The 14,639-nt window shown below is 43.6% G+C and overlaps 2 protein-coding genes across 6 annotated transcripts in view; one reads left to right on the forward strand and one right to left on the reverse strand.

The window, feature by feature from the left end:
- Positions 1-6,562, reverse strand: part of LOC122944502 — a 35,305-nt gene extending 28,743 nt beyond the window's left edge. The window contains exon 1 of the mRNA XM_044302854.1: positions 6,471-6,562. The gene's annotated coding sequence lies outside the window, so the exon portion shown is untranslated. The remainder of the gene's footprint in view (positions 1-6,470) is intronic.
- The window catches only part of FAM13A (family with sequence similarity 13 member A), a 246,196-nt gene that overhangs the window by 154,153 nt on the left and 77,404 nt on the right, over positions 1-14,639 (forward strand). The gene's annotated exons all lie outside the window — the stretch shown is intronic.

Raw genomic sequence — 14,639 nt, forward strand, 5'->3', positions numbered from 1 at the left:
ACCTTAGATGCCCCAGTCTTTTAGACCTCAGATCAGACTCCATAATCTTTATCAGACCACCAATCCTCACCAGGCCTCAGATCAGAACTAAAATAAAACAACTTACCTCGGCTGCTCTTGACAGCTCGCTTTTCCTTCACTCACTGCTTCCTGGTCTTTTTCTGGGCCCTGCGTTGCAATGGGACCTGACTATGCACAGTATCAGGTCATAGTGCACACCTACGTGCCCTATGTGGAAAAGCTGTAGGCAGTCAGGACACAGCACAGCAGGCGCCCGGAAAAAGACCAAGCAGCGGTGAGTAAAGCCAGCATTAGCAGTACACTACATTACACTCACTGCTCTCTGCGCCACCTGCATACTAATGAGCATGGAAGCACTCCTTAGTATTCCCTTTATAAGACATTTTCCCCCACTGTTGTGTCTAAGTGCATCTTATAAAGCAAAAAATACTGTAAATATTGACTATAGTTTTGTAGCTTAGTTTATGCTAGTAGTTGTAAGGATTGTCCTACAACTACTACTAAACAAAGTATTTATAACTAAATAGATATATTCTGATGTGAAATCCTTTGGTCAGTAAGATTGTGTGGATTTTAGCCGCCACTGCAATATTGGTGGTAATCATGTTATCAGATGTTGCTATGACTTCAAACTTCTAGTTCCCTGCAGTGGCAGTATGGCAGAAGCAATAGTCTTAAGACCCCTTTCACACGGGCGAGTTTTCCGTGCTGGCGCAATGCGTGAGGTGAACGCATTGCACCCGCACTGAATCCCGACCCATTCATTTCTATGGGGCTGTGCACATGAGCGGTGATTTTCACGCATCACTTGTGCTTTGCGTGAAAATCGCAGCATGCTCTATATTGTGCGTTTTCCACGCAACGCAGGCCGCATAGAAGTGAATGGGGCTGCGTGAAAATCGCAAGCATCTGCAAGCAAGTGTGGATGCGGTGCGATTTTCACGCATGGTTTATTCACTGTATTATTTTCCCTTATAACATGGTTATAAGGGAAAATAATAGCATTCTTTAATACAGAATGCTTAGTAGAAGGTCAATTGAGGGTTAAAAAAATAAATAAAAAAATTAACTCACCTCCTCCTTTTGATCGCGTAGTTGCCGATCTCTTCTTACTTCTTTAATCATGAGCTGCCGGCTAAAGGACCATGTGATGAGCTCAGTGCCGTCACCACAGGTCCTGAAGAAAGAACAGGAGACCAGCAGCTACGCAATCAATTGGAGGAGGTGAGGTAATTTATATTTTATTTTTTAACCCTCAATTGACCTTGTACTAAGCATTCTGTATTAAAGAATAATATGATTTTCCCTTATAACCATGTTATAAGGGAAAATAATTACATCTACACAACACCGAACCCAAACCTGAACTTCAGTGAAGAAGTTCGGGTCTGGGTACCACATTCAGTTTTTTATCACGCGTGTGCAAAACGCATTGCACCCGTGCGGTAAAAACTGAACAACGGAACACAATCGCAGTCAAAACTGACTGCAATTGCGTACCTACTTGCGCGGGTTTGCCGCAATGCACCCGGGACGCATACGGACCTAATCCGGACACGCTCTTCTGCAAGAGGCCTAAAGGGCCCCATACTCATTTGTGTATTGTCGGCTGAACAGACAAAATTTGTTTTGCAAAAAAGGCGTAAAATAACGCAAATGTTTTTTAGGGCATTTTTTCAGTGACGGAGAAAAGCCAGAGAAAATTTATGTGTAGGGGCCCTGAGGGTCTGCTTGCATGGGCAAACGATCAGGCGACTTTTCAGGAACGAACCTTTGCACGAACACTCATTCCTGTTAATTAGGCTTTATTAGGGCTCATGCACATGACCGTAGCAGGTCTGCACTATACGGGCACCGTATCCCGGATGTGAACCCATTCACTTGAATGGGTCCACAATCTGGACGGATCGGAAACATTAAAGAGTTTTCTGTCCGTGCCTCCACACTGCAAAAATGATAGTGCATGCACTATTTGTCTGCAGTCCGCATCGCAGACCCCATTCAAATTGTGGCACACTGTTGTGTACATGAGGCCAAAATATGAAGGCAATCAGTGGATGAATGACCAAACGCTCATTTGCCAGCTGATCCAGTTGTTCATGTGGTGCAAAAAAAATTGTCAGCAGCAAATTGCTGGGTGTAAGCAGGGGATGTGCTGCCAACAAGCAGTTAAAACTGTATGGGGTTGCACAATCATAGTTACTTTTAGTGGTCTCAACGATCATTGCAGCTAACGAGCAGAGATCAGGAATGAACAATCCTGTGAATGTTCTTTGCCAATCATTAATGTGAGGGCAACATGGGATTAATGCCTGGAGGAATATGATGGATTTACTTGCTATTAGGCTACATGCACATGAACGTTGTTTGTTTCCATGTTCGTTCCTTTTTTTTGCGGATAGGATGCAAACCCATTCATTTCACGGCACACCGTGTTCTCTCCGCATCAGTATGTCCGTTCCGTAGCCCCGCAAAAAAAATAGAACATGTCCTATTCTTGTCTGACGGATGGCATACTTTTTTTTTTTCCGGACCCGCAAGACACATATGCTTGTGTGCACGTAGCCTTAATGTGAAACACATGGTTTTATCAATTTGGACCTCCATGGTCCCACTTTCTGCAATTGGATAGACGTTCTGCATTGATGCTCCTGAGCAAATGTTGACATGGGTGTTCCCTCTCCCTAGCGCTTTCTTGCCTTAGCTACTGAGCCGCTAGCTCTTAGAAATTACTATAGGAAACAGGGTCAACAAAGTGGGAATGTATGGAGACCATTTGACGATTTGGTCCTCTGTCTTGCACCATTGACCTTATCAAACATTTTGTAGCCTTCTCTGATCTAAGGATAAACTGGAATAAGTTCATTATTGTTGGCTCTGACATAATTTTGTCATCAACAAAGTGTGTGGACTCCAGTCTATATAAAAAATTTGTATATTAGTATTGAAATTCCAAATCTTCCCAATGCACTTAAATGTGTTAAAGTAATAAAAGATAATATACTCAACGCTCCTTTGACCTTCCTGGCACCTGCTGCTCTGGTCCTCCTTTCCGGTCTGGGTTTACAGGCTACAGAGGTGATGTAGCTATGAACGCTGGTTAACAAATTCCACCAATTGGCCTCAAGTTACAGGACTGCAAGGCTACTTTTACACTGGCGTTTTGGTTTCCCTTTGTGAGATCCGTTCAGGGCTCTCACAAGTGGTCCAAAACGGATCAGTTTTGCCCTAATGCATTCTGAATGGAAAAGGATCCGCTCAGAATGCATCAGTTGGCCTCCGATCAGTCTCCATTCGACTCTGGAGGTGGACACCAAAACACTGCCTGACACAATCTGGCACAATAGAAATCTGATCCGTCCTCCATTGACTTTTAATGGTGTTCAAGATGGATCCGTCTTGGCTATGTTAAAGATAATACAAACGGATCCGTTCTGAATGGATCCGTCCATGACGGATCCGCACCAAACGCGAGTGTGAAAGTAGCCTTGACCCTAAGTTCACACCTGAGCATTTTACAGCGCGTTCAAACGCGCTGTAAAACGCTCAACACGTGAAAACCAATGCTTCCCTATGGCCCTGGTTCACACTTGAGCGTTTTACAGCGCGTTTGAACGCGCTGTAAAACGCCCAACGCATAAACAAGTTCATGAGCTTTTTTTGGGGCATTTGTCGCGCGTTTGGGCCATAGACTCATTGGACAACACTGCAGTCAATCACCCAAACGCGCGTAAAACGCGCGTTTACTATTACAAAAAACGCGCATAAAAACGCGCGTTTGAGAAACGCTCAGGTGTGAAAGCAGGGTAAAAGATGCTATTACTTTTATGGTCTCTTGTATGTACAGTTATATGATGTGAACAGTATCTGTTGTTCTTTTTTGCTAACTTTCAAGAAAACTAATTTAAATTGAATGTGACACTTATTAATATCTCCAAGCTGCTCATGTCTCATCTGTCATAGGTGCCATTATAAAAGGCTTTACCGGTAGGGTGAGCTAGTGTGTTCCTGAAATAAATGTGCTGGTATGAAGTATGACATACGGATGACAGGTTACATCAGAATTACAGTATGTTGTTGTCCTGATCTGTTCCCGCTCCTGGTACATGACCGAGAGCTCCAGATATGTTGGCATGTCTCGCCTCTCAGGAATGAGATGTCCGTAAGCAATTTCAGAACACAATCTCTTGAGGAATCAGGGGCCTGTTCCAAATGTCTTCTCGAAAACACTAACAGCTGTTCAGAAGTCTTGGCTAGTGTTCACACACATAGCTGGATTGCCATACCTGCTACAATGTTTAGCATTTAAAACCTAGGCGTGTGAGAGTTTTTGTCAAAAAACTGAGAAAATGAACAATTATGTCTAAGATAATAGACATTTATTTGGTAATCTACCTCATTGGACAGATATTGTGGTGAACAGGATTTTATGGCAAAGCCATCTGACAAAGCCATCTGACAGGCTTTGTTGTTGTGGCGTACTGTCCAACAAATATACTGTCGTCTGACAGACGGTTTTTACTTCTCGTCTATGGCCAGCTTTATTGCTTGATAATCTGCAGATTTTGTTGCATTTCATGTACATAATAATGGATCATGAATACCTTCTTAAAGAGGTTTTCAGGGTGTTTAAAGAGAGTTGGCCACTCTCTGGTTACTTGTGACTAGGGATGAGCAAACTTCTGTTTTCAAGTTTGGTGTACAAGGTTCGGGTTCTGGTTATCTAAGAATTTCGTTATGGATTCCGCTACCATGGACCATAACTTATGCTCTGTGGTAGCGGAATCCATAATGGAATTCTTAGATTGCCAAAACCGTGTATGCCAAACTTGAAAACAGAAGTTCACTTATCCCTAGTTGTGACCAAAGTGTATGTAAGATGACTATATGGTACTTACAAATATAGCGTTTGGTATATTTTATAAGCTATCTTCCCTTGTTGGGCAAATGTTCTGTGCGGTCTACATAGAGGTCCTGTCCATAAGATGGGCTTTGTTGGAGGGTTATGTGACCAGACACATCGCTCAGCCTCCTATATTCCAACACACTTCACAAGTGCAGATGGCAGGTGCCGTATGTTTGAATGGAGGAGGCTGAGTGATTTGCCTAGTCACATGATTCCCCCATCAGCAGCTATTTTATGGACAGGACCTCCATGTGGACAGCACAGAATATGTGGACAGCAAGGGGCATACCTTATAAAAATTTTGAAAATGGTGCAGAATATCAGCAAAGGCCATATTAGTAAGTGTCATGTAGTCATCTTACATACACTTTCATCAACTGTATCCAGAACATGCCTTAGCCCTTTAATATTGATGACCTATCCTCAGGGTAGATAAAATAAATATATTCAGGAGCAGCAACACAAACGGCTTTTGAAGAGCAGGGAATGGTGTTTACGCAGCAGCTGAGCAGGGGATCGCAGATCCAAAGCGGTCCAATGGCATGTAGAAAAATAGGAAAGCCACAGCAGCGTCTCACCAAAGGTTTCTTTATGAATAGCTATTTATAGGCTGTGATTTTTAGTGATTGCTATGCTTGACAAAGGCTAACATTAGCCGAAACGTTGCTGCGAAATGCTTTTTTATGACCTGTTATGAGGAGTGTTCCTGAATAAAGAAACCTTTGGTGAGACGCTGCTGTGGCTTTCCTATTTTTCTATCCTCAGGGTAGGTCATCAATACCTATTCGTTGGGGGTGCAACACCCGGCACCACTGCCAATCAGTTGTTTGGAGAAGCCCCTTTAATATTGATGACCTATCCTCAGGGTAGGTCATCAATACCTATTCGTTGGGGGTGCAACACCCGGCACCACTGCCAATCAGTTGTTTGGAGAAGCCTCTGTGATGAGCACTGCAGCTTACCATGCACAGTGCCATCTATTGGATAGGTGCTGTGCTTGGTATTGTTGCTCAGCTCCATTCACTTGAATAGAACCAAGCTGTGCTTAGGCTATGTGACCACCAATGAACGTGACATCACTGGCCTCGGAAAGACAGTGGCATTCACTGGAGAGCTCTCTTCAAACAGCTGAGTCGGACCCCCACCAATCAGATACTGATTACGTATCCTGAAGATAGGTCATTGATATCAAATACTTGGAAAAACCCTTAAGGATAAGTCTACAAAGGATGTAATTTGTGGCAGAAAAATCGGTGACAAATTCGCTTAAAGATTTGAATAATTTTGCTGCGGATTCCCCTTGTGTTGCAGGTCACTTTACCCATTTTTTTTTTTTTTTTGCAGTGCCTTTGAGATTTCTGAAAATCTTAACCTCTTTTTCTAAAATGCTTACCACACATGAATCTGCAGTGACAAATCGGCAGTATTTCCGTCCTACAGCCAGTGCAGGCGTGTTTTTTTTCTTTGAATGATACCTGCCATATAAAAGTGACATTTCCCATGTTTGGACATTGCATTGGAGTGTCAATAGACGAGTGTGTACCTTTGAGCTGTAGACGTGCTCTGAGGAATGTAGCATTTGTGCAGCAAGGGCCTGGTGTACGCTCTGTCTAATCATGATGACTACTGCCTCTTGTTGCTGGGCACTTCCTCATTCGTGAGGCTGCAGCTATTGGTCCTGCCCAGCTGACTGACAGACCCGACTATGTAGCTGCAGATGGGAGTCAGGTTACAAGGAAGGCGGGCGAGCTCAGCAGAGCCTCCTGACAGCTCCATTTCCTGCCTGACTGCAAGCTGCAGCTGTACATGTATGCAGAAGGAGGGCGAGCGGGTGCAGAAATCCGGCCAAGAAGCTCTCCTCATAAGTTTGACTTCACATCCTCATCCCTCCTTTCTTCATGCACATACTCCTGGTCCGCCCTGTTCTCCCTGGAACAAGGGGAAGGCGGTGTCTGGGCTGGTGAGCAGGCATTCACTGCAGGGCAAGCTGCTGGAGGATACACAGCACTGGCTTCTTCTCAGTGGGATGGCCTGTGAACTCATGTCTCTGCAAAGGTATACCTTCCATATCCCTTCTCCCCCGGAGCTGTGTCTTTTGTCTCTAGTCTTCTGGAATATTCACGTAATGGGTTTCGCCACTTCTTGGACGTTTCCTGTTTGTCTTGATGGGATTCATTGCAGCAGAGAGGACTGAGCTCCGTTTAGTAGACATGCGGTTCATGAGGTTGTATTGGTGGTAATAGATTAAAGTATGTTTTTACTGATGGCACTGTTGTGAGAATTTTGCGTTTATCGAGCATATATGTATCTTTTATGACATTAATCAGTTTCTGCCGCAAGCATTAATACGAGCAGATGGCGACTTTGCTTTTCATCTCTGTATACAGAATGGTGACACCTTAATAGGACATCTGTACGCTTTTGCTCAGTTCATCGGAAACACTTCACATCCTGCTATGTATTTTGTGTTTGTTTTGTGATATATCATTTTTTTTTTTTTTTTTTGTAGTATTGTATTTATATTTCTAGTTACGCATATTGTGCCTAAGAAGCTAGAATACATATTTTCCTGTTTATTTCATGTACGGTACATAGCATGTTACTCCATCTCTGGTTACCCTGCGCCATCCGCATATTAGTGCAGTATACCGCAGACAGGTGACTGTATACCGCAGGGGCATGGAGACTGCAATGCCACTGCCTGACAGTTGCCTGCTTGCTTCTCCTTGTTTACTTCCTGTCATACTGCAAAAAAACTGTCCAGGAGGAGAGCGGGAGGTGAGGACATAAGCCATTACTCTGCTGTGGAATAGTGTATGTCTGTAGGATAGCATCCTGACTGCACAAATGCCATATAGAAACACCGTATTGTGTACATAAGTCAAAGCTTGGTAGGTGGGTGTGGGGAGAATAAATGGGAAAGCAGTATGGGGTAGGGAAGGCTTCTGTGAAAGGAGGGATTTTACACATCAAGAACGATGCTGACCGTGTAAGCACAGGTCTTTACTGCAGACTTGAATGGAAGTAAAAGATTGCTCCTACTGGCGCAGAATAGATTTGTGATATTCAGCTATATTGGGGTTTTACATGTTAACAACCATTAATGAGATCACTGCAAGGTTTTTATTTTTATTCAAAATAGGATTTGGGTCACATGGTTCTGATTATTCTGCCAATCTAGGTATAGCGATCATTTTAGTTTTATATTGGAAAGCACTCTGTGTAAGCCTCCATCAATATTATTTGGAGTTCACTGATAAACAGGTCATCATTTTTGCATTTCTGGCCTTAATATTGCTAGCAAAAAGGAAGTGATGATCATGTAAAATAGGAAGTGCTGGCGCAGCAGTTGGTTGGCAGGACGCTGACTCAAATAATTGTCAACCCATATTAATAGCATATGCCAACTTAAGTGCTTGCTATGAATGTTATATTAAAGGGCATCTGTCAGCAGTTTTGGACATTTGAAGCTGGCTGACCTGTTATATGTGTTGGTCCCATGGTCATGTGTGCCTGCATTGCTGAGAAAAATTATATTTTTATATATGCAAATTAGACTCTAGGAGCAATGAGGGTGTTGCCATTGCACCTAGAGGCGCATCTGTCTCTGCAGCTGCCCCTCCCTCTACATTTTAACCCTTTCTACCGGAGGCTTTTTTGACTTAGCGTTTTTGTTTTTCGCTCCCCTCCTTCCCAGAACCATAACTTTTTTATTTTTCCATTCACATTTCCAGTGGAATTGGGAAAAAAACACAATTTTGCCACAGTTTTAGGTATTCATTTATTTTTTTACAGCGTTCTCTATGCGGTAAAACTGACTTGTGATCTTCATTCTCCAGGTCAGTACGAATCTGGCAATACCACATATGTATACGTTTCCTTGCGTTTTGATGCTGAAAAAAAATTAAAAAAACATTTTTTTTTCCTGTCATATTCTGACACCTTTTCATTGCGCTCAGATGCCATGGCCAGGTTTGACCACAACATCTGAGGGGTTAAATGTCCGCGATCAACATTACTGCCAGTCGCAGACATTGGCCGCCGGTGTCTGCTGAAGGAAACAGAAGGCACCGCGTTGCCATCTTTAAAGACCCGACATGTGACGTAATAGTACGTCACATATCGAGAAGGCCAAGCGTGATCACAATTTCACTGCACAGTGCTGTACGTCAAAGTGGAGCAGGTGCAGCAGTTGCAGAGAGAGCTGAGCCTGTAGGAGTAACTCGCATACATCACTCACATTAGTGACAATTTCATAGAAACCAATTAAAGGGGTTTGACACTTTTTAATTGATTACCTAATCTGCTGGATAGGCCATTAATATCTGATCGGTGGGAGTCTGACACCCAGGAACCCCGCCAATCAGCTGTTTGAGAAGGCATCGGTGCTCCTATTAGTGCTGTCGCTTTCTCACAGCTTACCCTAGGCCAGTGACGTCACATTAATCAGTCACATGGCCTAGGGGCAGCTCAGTCCTATTCAAGTGAATGGGGCTGAGCTGCGATACCAAGCACAGATGCTATACAATGTACGGCGCTGTGCTTGGTAAACTGCAAGAAGGCTGCGGCGCTCACGCCTTCTGAAACAACTGATCACCAGGGCTCCTGGCTGTTGGACCTTCATCGATCAGATACTGATGACCCATCCAAAGGATAGATCATTAGTTAGAAAGTGACGGAAAACCCCTGTAACCTGAAGCCCACAACAACACAAAAACATACAAACTCCATGTAGATATTGGTGTATTCTAAATTGTTTATACATTTTAAGTGTCGATTTATGATGTTTTCTTTTCACTTGAAAATATGAGGGGTAATCTCAATATTCTGCTGTGGCACCTTAGTTTTGGGGATGAGAGGACTTCTCACAAGACTATAAAAATGACCATCCACCTTTAATGGCTTTCATCAGCCAGCATTCTTCCAAACATCCCTGTGCACATGCATGCTCGGCTCAGCTAATTGTGCATGTGATTTGAATGGGGTGAGGAGATTATGCCACTGCCAAAGAGCTCTGATTATCTCCCCGAGAACAATAGGATCGGGTACTTTGAAATCTGACTTGTGTGATCCCTCTATCGCTTGATATCATCTGTGGGGGGGGGGGAGAGTTGGCAGACCCTCATACACACAAGTCAGACTTTACTCTTATGTGTATGGGCACCTTAAAGAGGACCTGTCACCAAAAAATGCAAAGCAGTTTGCAGGCAGCATGTTATAGAGCAGGAGATGTTGAGCAGATTGGATATTTTAGTGGGAAAAGACTTAGTAAAACTTGTAATTTCTACATTTCTAGCTTAGCTTTTTCTAAGAGCTTTCGGTACAGGGAGGAAGTGTTACCAGTGACGGGCAACTATCTCTGTAACACCTCCCTCCAGTATCGCTAGGTATTCACAGCAAGTGAATATGACAAGTTTTACTGACTCTTACCCCATAAAACTATGTATCGGTCTGCTCAGCTCCTCCTGCTCTATAACCTGGTGCTCTCAGATTGCACTGCATTTTTTGGTGACAGATCCTCTTTAAAGGGAGTCTGTCTCCACCTTTAGTCATGTCAAGCTGTTACTACCACGTTGTAGCTCACACACATAGATAACACATGGTACTTTTTTGCCAGTTCTGTAGCTGCAATGTTCCAAAAATGAAGTTTACACCATATGCAAATAGGGTTTGCAAGTGCCCAGGGGCGGTGTTTGGTGCTCACAGTACCCAGGCCCCCAGCGTTACTCAGCGAAAAAAAACGCCTGCTCAGTATCCATGTGATGTGCCTATCATGGACACCAGCGCCTGTTGTCACAGCCAGGGAGAAGGTGAGCTTATTTTTTTTTCTCCCTGGCTGTGACTCTCTTTGCTGTCATTGGATCGCGGTACAGCGAGGAGGAGACACCCATTGAGAAACCCTGGCGCCTCCTCCTACCTGTACCAATGCTCAGTATTAATATACTGAGTGGGAAAACTGCAGGGGGGCACAGCGGGGCGTAGGAGAGATATTTGAAAAAATCACACAGGGTGGCCGCAAGTAAAGGTATTTATCTAGCGTAAACAAAAATGATAAAGGTCCGCTTTAAGCTTCATGGCACTTGATCATGGTATTGTATAAGGATTAATGAACCCTTGCATCCTCAATTTGTCAGCAAAGGGGAAATCACAGGTTAGCTTAAAGGGATAGTAAAGTTATACCTTACGCAACATGATAGTTTAACTTTCAGTTGTATATGCCTTCCATTGACCTGAATAGCAGAAACTTACAACACAACCCCTTAGTTAAAAGAACCGCTCTCCATAGTATACAAATAGGTCACTGTTCACTTATCAAGCATGGCAGGAAAACACGCCAAATTTAGCATTTATGAAACTGGATTTTTAGGAGAAAAATTTAAGCGTATACTTTATTGTAGATGATCAAATATTGTGAAATTATATAATTTATTGTAGATGATCAAATACTAGCATTTTTTGTATAATTTTCTTAAATTACTCTAAAAATGAAGTTTTTGTAACTAATAAATCACCTGTCAATGCTCAATTTAAAATTAGGATATGGTAAAGATATGCCTTGTTAGACCATACAGAGGGGTGGCCCCTGTATAAAGCCTCACTGTATGTGCCTGGGTGAGGAACTGCCAAGTATTTTTGACTGTTGCGACTTCCTTAAAGTGTCACTGAACTTCATAAAAAAAAATGTTTGATATGTCATATAGATATATGAAAGGTTTGGATCAGTGGGGGTCTGAGTGCTGAGACCCCTAACAATTGCTAGAACGAGGGGAGAGAAGAGCTTACATGCTCTGTCTCCTCTCTGCAGGAAATGGGCTCAACAGAACGTCTCTGGGTCTGTCTCCATTCTGTCTTATGCAGTGAGGACAGAGGTCCCTCTCTCCTCATTCATCTGTGGGGGACCCCACCCATTAAAACCCATTGATCTGTCATTATGACATATAAGTTTTTTTCAAAGTTCAGTTACACTTTTGGTTTGGCCATGTATGTCTGACAGCAGTTGACTGAATCCCCCTTCGTGCACGTGCATGCTTGGTCGAGCCAAGCATGCATATAATATAAATGGAGAGAGGGGAATAAGCTGCTGCAAGACACTCCGATAAACATAAAGTTTGGGCATGTTGAAAGCCAACCGCAGTTCTAAGTACAACTCCTTACACGTTATTATGGTCGACACAAAAAGTGTTCAGAATCTGATATTCTTTTTATGTCAGAGGAGATTTCTTTTTTCATCCATATTGTGCTAAGCAGACCAGCTGCTTCCATCACTCATCTGTACTTGCCGGACTTTATATACAGGGACGGTGGTGTGCAGTCCTTGCATTTACGATCCTGTGTCGTAGACAGGAGTTTCTGCTGACAGACAGAAGATGATATGCTTACATAACCACATTATATAATTGTGCCAAGTCTTCTCAGAAGCTGTTATTATCTCCTTCTACCTCGCATTTTGTCCTTAAACGTGTTGCGACAATAATAATGAGATGATGAAATACGGCGCTTGTATTTGGTCTGTAAAACTTGACTGATTTTAACGGCGGAATTAATTTCCATTTATTGAAGGAAAACTGTTACCCAGCACAAAGTGATTGCCCATGTAACTTGGAGCTCATGCACACTTCCTTATTTATTTATTTATTTATTAATGATATTGAGGACGGGATTAATAGCACCATTTCTATTTTTGCAGATGATACTAAGCCAGTGGTTCTCAACCTTTCTAAAACCGTGACCCCTTAATACAGTTCCTCATGTTGTGGTGACCCCCAACCATTATATTTTTTTTTCCTTGCTACGTCATAACTAATTTTGCTACTGTTATGAATTGTAATGTAAATATCTGATATGCAGGATGTATGCCAGTCTATTACAAGGTGTTAGGTAGTTCTGTAATTGGCGCTGTGTTGTGGGGGATCTGTAATTGGCGCTGTGTTGTGGGGGATCTGTGGAGGACGCTGTTATATGGGGGATCTGTGGAGGACGCTGTTATATGGGGGATCTGTGGAGGACGCTGTTATATGGGGGATCTGTGGAGGACGCTGTTATATGGGGGATCTGTGGAGGACGCTGTTATGGGGGACCTGTGGAGGACGCTGTTATGGGGGACCTGTGGAGGACGCTGTTATGGGGGACCTGTGGAGGACGCTGTTATGGGGGACCTGTGGATGGCACTGTTATGGGGTGGATCTGTGGAGTACGCTGTTATAGGGGATGTGTGCAATGACACATAGGGCCATGAGGGGGGCCAGCATAAGACATATAGCATCTTATGCTGGTCCCCCTCATGGCCCTATGTGTCCCCTCATGTGTCCTAAACTGCGCACATAACTGTCTTTGCCTGTAAAGTATGTTACTCCTGTGTGAAACAATCTCTCTCCTATTTGTAGCGTTACATTACCCTACCTCGTGAGATTTCCCTACCTCCTGACTTCCTGTCGCACTGCTAATGACGTGAGGAGGCGTTCCTGAGTTTTGACGATCTGCGCATGCGCAAACCGACAGTTTATGGAAAATCTCAGCGGAGTTCAGCTTTACACCGGGACACTGCGCATGCGCAGGAGAGCCTTAGTACGGAAATATTACGGCCCAGTGCGCAAGCGCGGCTAACTCCGGCCGGCGCATGTGCAGTGTCCCGGTGTGAAGCTGAACTCCGCTGAGATTTTCCATAAACTGTCGGTTTGCGCATGCGCAGATCGTCAAAACTCAGGAACGCCTCCTCACGTCATTAGCAGTGCGATGGGAAGTCAGGAGGTAGGGAAATCTCACGAAGTAGGGTAATGTAACGCTACAATCGTGCAGCCCTAATAGGAAGCCTCAGGCGACCCCCCGGAAAGGGCCGATCGACCCCTAGGTTGAGAACCGCTGTACTAAGCTATGTAGTACTATACAGTCTATGGAAGATGTCCATAAACTACAAGCTGACTTGAACACTCTGAGTGATTGGGTATCAACTTGGCAAATGAGGTTCAATGTGGACAAATGTAAAGTTCTGCATCTTGGTAGTAATTATCTTCATATGTCCTAGGTGATGTAGCACTGGGAGAGTCTCTTATAGAGAAGGATTTGGGTGTCCTTGTAGATGGTAGATCAAATAACAGCTTACAATGTCAATCAGCTGCTTCTAAGGCCACCAGGATATTGTCATGCATTAAACGAGGCATGGACTCATGGGGCAGGGATGTAATACTACCGCTTTACAAAGCGCTGGTGCGGCCTCATCTGGAATACGCAGTCCAGTTCTGGGCACCAGTCCATAGAAAGGATGCGCTGCAGCTGGAAAAAGTACAGAGGAGAGCGACTAATTTAGTCTTGAGAAGAGACATCTAAGGGGGGACATGATTAACCTATACCAATATATAAATGGGCCATACAAAAAATACAGTGAAAAACTGTTCCATGTAAAATGCCCTCAAAAGACAAGGGGGCACTGCCTCCGACTGGAGAAGAAAAAGTTCAGTCTCCAGAAGCGTCAAAGCTTCTTTACTGTAAGAACTGTGAATCTGTGGACTAGACTTCCTCAGGACGTGGTCACAGCAGGAACAGTGGACAGTTTCAAAAACCACGTTAATGCTTATGAAAACGTGTAAAAATCTCACTTCCTTCTGGGATTCACATCCCCACCTATCCCTTGGTTGAACTTGATGTATTTTTTCAACCTTATGATCTATGTAATTATGTAACCATAATACAGTGCCATACAAGGGTATGCTCCATT

Source organism: Bufo gargarizans, chromosome 1 (assembly GCF_014858855.1).
Source record: "Bufo gargarizans isolate SCDJY-AF-19 chromosome 1, ASM1485885v1, whole genome shotgun sequence".
NCBI classification, from domain to species: domain Eukaryota; kingdom Metazoa; phylum Chordata; class Amphibia; order Anura; family Bufonidae; genus Bufo; species Bufo gargarizans.